We start from the raw sequence: 6,000 nt of genomic DNA on the forward strand, positions 1-6,000 counted from the left end.
TGAGCTCGAGTTGTCTTGTCTGATGACAGAAATTGAACCAATAGATCTATACAAGTGTTGACTCCCCTTTCATTGTAACTTTGAGCTCTACTTGTAGCCTCGGAACCCCTTCGAGATCGCGAAACTCCGAGCTCACCAATTCCGACGTCACCGTTTTGATACTCAGCGAGACCGTCCTTGACTTTCTCATTACAACCGACTATATGATGAATATGCTTATTCCGAGCTTACATTTCACGAGCCTGACTTTCGAGATCAAAATTTCTATTCTCAAAATTTGGGTGTAACATTTTGCCCCCTCAAAAGTATCAGTTCGAATCTTATGAGAAGGAAACTTTTGAACTGCTTCCTCCGAAAATCGAGCCACCTACCACACTCGAGTGTGGACACGCGTCAGCCATGGATTGCGGAGCCAGAGTACTCGAGTACTCTTTTCATCTGCCCACGTCTCTTTGTGTCTCAGCTTTTTGCCACCATCGTCATATTTGTACCCTGACCGTCAAATCAGTTTCTAAACCAAGCCAATGGCCTAGATCAATATGATCTCTGATAATCTGGGGTCTATAAATGAACTTTCTTCATCTTCCTCATTCACTTTTCACTCTATTTACAGAAATATCTCGCACCAGAGAAAGAAAAGCGAGATACCAGAGACCTCTTTGTATGTTTTCCAAACCACAAAAACAATATAACTCTGGTTCTTTCGACTCCGTGAAAGCTTTCCTGCAATCGCTCCTTCAATCGACAATCTCCTCATTTTCACGAACTACATTGTGTAAGTTCACACTCTTCTCCTGTGCTTTTGGTTTTCATGTGTTTTTTACGTATTTCTTCTGCACTGTGAACATATTTACTGGTTTTTTACTACTGCTATAAGGATACTTGATCGATATTAGGCAAAAAAAATTATTCAAAAATAGTTGTTGTAGTTGCTGTTTTAGACCCAAAATCTCTGGTGTAAATGAGTAGAAATTGGGGGTTTTTTCTATGAATAGCATTCCATGTAAGCCAAGAAATAGGGGTTTCGATTTAGGGTTTTAACTGCACAAATCCCAAAAATATCATCTTTTTGGTTAACTGTGAGCTTTATCCCTGAAAATCTGGGATCCTTAAAACTGATATGCACTTCCCCACTCTCTTGTGTGAGTACAGGCTCGAAGCCCAAACTTTTTAATGTTTTGGGGCTCGCCTTCGAACTCATCCTACCCTTTCGAGACTCCAATCTCGATTGAGGTATACTCGTGGTCTCGAGCTTTCGAGCTCGAATCACCAGAACTATCTTTTCTATTTTTTCTCTTCATGCCTGGCCCTCACCCTTTTCTTTCTTGCTAGATGTCGCAAACTTCTAAGAATTGGTGGGGGTCAGAGCTCGCAATCCCTTATTCTCCATCAAATCCTAGCCCGGAATCACCCTTCACCTAGAAACAACGCCTGATATGAGAGCACCGGGAGAGGTGCGAACAATAAGACATCCGAGATCACTTCCGACGCCAGATTGATGAGATCGAGGAGAAGAAGAGGAAAATACTCAGGGTCGCAGTCTACCCAGATCTGGATCCCGAGATCAGACCCGTCCCTCTTGATCCGAAACTCAAAGTCACCATCGCTTTCGAGCCCGGTGTTCATTCATTCTCGCTGATGGGAGATCCTTCGAGCTGCCCTTCTACCTCACAAGCTGCTTCAATTTCGACCTCAAGGGAGGAATTCTTCAAGGCTGAACACTACTGGAGCTCAGTCACACCCACGAGCCAAATATCCGACCTGCTAGCCTACCATGGCTTAAAACTCTCAAGAGTTCTAATGTGTCGACCTGCGACCTTGAGCGAGCGGAGCTGCTTTGCTCCGGGAGATGGCAATCCCGATAACAAAATCAGGCTCGCTGCATGGAGTCGCAAGCACATGAGGGCAGGGGCTCTGCTCCGCCTGAAGTCCTACTTCAAAGACTTTATGGACTTCGTTGGACTTCCTCCCTTCCAACTCCAGACCAACTCTTACAGGGTCCTCTCGGCCTTTAAGTCATTATATCATGAGCTGAAGTGGGAAGGACCCTTACCTTGAGAGATCTTATATCTCTTTTGCCTCAAGGGAAACCCCTCTCGAGTTCGGGGAGGAGATGGCTTCTACTACCTCTCGAGTTATCCGAAGAAGAAGAAACTTTTCACGGACATGCCAAACCATCCCCCGAAATTCAAGCTCACGTTCTTTTGGACGAACAGACGGACGACCTCGCCCCTTCAAAGTTTTACTCCTTCCAACGCATTCGTAAGTATTCTCAAGCCTAACCTTCTTTCTTTTTCACCAAATCGTAAAGCTCGAAATTCTAACGTTAAACTGTTTCTACAGCCAACTACCACCGTCCCACTCCCACTGACTCAATGGTGGAACATAAGGCAGCTTTGTTCCAACTGCCTTATGGACGGCGATCGCTGTCGTATCTTCTCCACGAAGAGCGACTTCGACCCTGCGACCTTTAGGAGGAAGGCCAGTCGACTGATGACTCTGCCTACCGCAAATATTTATGGTGGGAACATGTGCCCCTTCCTACCGACAACTTCCTCCCAGGAGGAGGTCTTCAAGCTCGCGGGCTCACCCCCTACAGCTCGCCGTAATGACCGTCCCGCTTATGGAAACGAAGCTTAAGACGAGGCTTCACTGAGCTCGGGTAGTGGAGGTAAAGTTGTGCTTAGCTCCAAAATGTGGTCACCTTCCTTACTTAAGCACAAACCCGACACCTTAATCCTTTTCCCCGACCGTAGGGATAATTTTTACGTTTGGTCCTGGGTAGATCATAGGGTGCATAGATTCGATAGTTGGCTAGGCCCGTTTCAATCCATGTATAGTCTAAATGAGGTCTGGGACAGGGTCGCCATTCAATATGGGACTAATATATATAGGGACCTCTCGAGGCTAACCCCTACTTATAGAGAAGGGACTCCCCTAGCATCATCGGAGGATAGAGGAATTACTTGGTCGTCGAGCTCAAGCTCGATAGAGAGTACTAGTTAGGTTTCTTTTCTCCTTATTTTTTCTTCTTTAAGTGGCTTAGGCTCGTATACTAAACTGTGACCTGTATGTTTTGCAGATGACATGGACTCTGACCTGGACAACGTGCTCAACTGCCCTGTAGGAGCCAAGGGAAGCAAGTGCCCAAGGGCATCTCAAAGAGGAGGGCGCCCATCCAAAACCCTGAAGAAAACCGAGGTGACTCCTCCAGCCTCGGCTGTCAAAAATCCGAGCCAAGCCACCGACTCTACACCCGAGGTCAGGGTCTCTACTGAAGTGGAGTTGGCGGCGCCGGCAAACCTCCTGCCTTCGGTATCCTCCCCCAAGCGACCTGCACCAACCCCTAGAAAACCAGTCCCTGCCCGGGAACGTCTTTCGTCTATCTCGACCCATGCTCTTGAGTATGTGATTGATCCAGCCGCGGGGTCACACGGGATCAACTTGGGCTTGAACGTCTTATCCCGAGTTGGCCAAAGCCTTAGCAACCTCGGAGGTCCCCAATGGCAGTTCCTTACCTCCTACCGCGATACAAACACCATCTTTGACAAGGGTAGTGAGCTCTTCACCTCGGTAAGTCATTTTATTTTGTAACGTCGCCTATACATACTTATCTTGCATGTTTAATAACCCATTTTTTTTTATGTGTACAGGCTTTCATCGTGTTTGTTCAACACAACTTCAAGTTGAAAAACGAGGTTTTAGCGAGCCGGGCCTACGCTCAAGAAGCGAAGGACCTCCAGTTAAATCTTACAGACGAGGTCAAGGTCGCAGCGCTGAAGGTGTCCAAGCTTGAAAAGAAGCTGGAGGCTGCCCTGGTATCTGCCCAAAGGGTGTCCGATCTCGAGTCTACAATGGTCGTGACTTTGAAAGAAGTCGAGGCCAAGAACTCCAAGATCAAGGAGAAGGACTCCAAAATCAGAGAACTCCAAGAGCTCAATGCCAAACTGGAGGAGGACAAAAAGGCAACCTTCGATATAATCGAAGGTGAGAAGGCCCACCTTCTTGAGGAGTTCAAGAAGAAAAAATATCATGCCATCGACATGGCGATGTACCATATCTGGGTCAACAACCTCGAGCTTGACACTAGTTTCTTGGACACCCTCGAGGCTGAGTTTATTGAGAGATGGCAGGCTCGCCTCGATGAAGAAGACACCAGGGCTGAGGTCGAGGAGACGGCTGGTGCAACGCCCCAAACTCCAGGGACCGTTACGGTGCACATTGCAAACAGTGTTAAACTCGCTAATCGAGTCATTTGGCCAAAAATGTGTAACTAAGTATGATTAGCAGTTTAGGGATTAAAAATTTCGGTTAAGATGTAACGTTTCATTAGAACGTTTACTGTATACATTGGGATCCCAAAAATATAATTTAAAGGTTTATTACAAGAAAATATTTACAACTGGCCGGTCTAAGCGGCAAAATAGGGTTTATCCCTAGTTCCTCTCCTTCAAACCTCGGTCGTGGTGGTCGAGCAGCTGCATATGTACACATCGTCACCTAAGCTCTTCAACTCAAGGATGGTCCAGCTTTCTTTTGCCTTTACCTACACCACATAGCACCTGTGAGCCGAAGCCCAGCAAGAATACTCATATGCTCATGAACAGTCATATCATGATATCAAATCATATCTGGCATGCCTATCAAACATAACTTTATTCAAGCATGCAAATAAGTTTAAACAATGCTGGGGTATCCAGGATAAGAAATCCTGCCCTTCTGATTGGATGACTATCAAGTCAATCCTAATCAGATAAGTGTTTCAACACTTGAGATTCTAGTAAACCATACTAAGTGACCAACAAGCAAGTCACTACGGGGCTCAGCACCCAAAGCCATGCATATGATGATCAAAATGATCATACAGAGCTTATAGCTCTGAACCGATGAGTGATTGTCACTTTGAGGTTCTAGAAAACCATACTGAGTGACTGACAAGCAAGTCACTAACTTAAACAGAAGAGTGGCTGCTGGGTAAGCCACTAGCCTTAAACAGATGAGAGACTGGTGGGTAAGTCTCTAACTTAACAGATGAGTGACTGATGGGTAAGTCACACAAGCGCTTATAATATTCATCGAACTTGAGGTCGGTCCGGCATTAATGCTCTTTGAGTCATCCAATGCAGAATGTCGATTAGATCTAATCTTTATTGGCTTGCATTGAACACGCTAAGGCCGTCCCGACTTATGAGTCAGCACCGTGTGACCAGTGCCCAGTTCCACTGCCGAACCTGACTAATGAGTCACAACTTCACAGTTGATACTGACACCTTTGCCAATTCTGACTAATGAGTCAGTACCATGTACAAGTAAGCAATGTTACCAAACATATGTCACATGTCGAATATTCAAACGTAGGGCATTCAGCATGCTTACCTAACAGTTGCTAGCACAATTATGATCATGCACAAACACAGAGACTCAAGCTCTGATCAGTCTCATACTCAATATTCATGGCATACCCTAAACACATGTTCCTCGTGCATCGCATATATCACAGTTAAACATCCAACATGCATCAAGAATAACCATGCATGTCACATATGGGGTGCAGTTCTCTTACCTCTGGTTCGAGCGAGAATTAGAACAAGAACGACCCTTAAGAACGATCGATCCTTTAATCCTTTAGCGGCCACCTAGTCATAACCAAATATAATCTCCAATTAATGAAAATCAACAATGTTAGGGTCTTGTTCTAAACCCCACTCTCGGGACCTCGAAACATGCCCACACGGTGAGTAGATTCGATCCCGGGCCTTAAGGATTGAAACCCCGAGCCAAAAACCCTTAAAAACACTTAAAACGGGGTTATGAAGAAACAGGTTAGCGCTACAGTGCTACCCTCCTAGCGCCCCAGCGCTCAACTCAGAGCCAAACCACCCTAGCCTCCCCTGCAGGTAGCGCTGTAGCGCCCTACACTAGGCGCTGTAGCGCTACCTTCAACCAGCAACTGCCCAGAAATCTCTTCCTTCGATTCCACCATTTCTAACCCAAAAAAAA

Source organism: Humulus lupulus, chromosome 3 (assembly GCF_963169125.1).
Source record: "Humulus lupulus chromosome 3, drHumLupu1.1, whole genome shotgun sequence".
Classification (NCBI taxonomy): domain Eukaryota; kingdom Viridiplantae; phylum Streptophyta; class Magnoliopsida; order Rosales; family Cannabaceae; genus Humulus; species Humulus lupulus.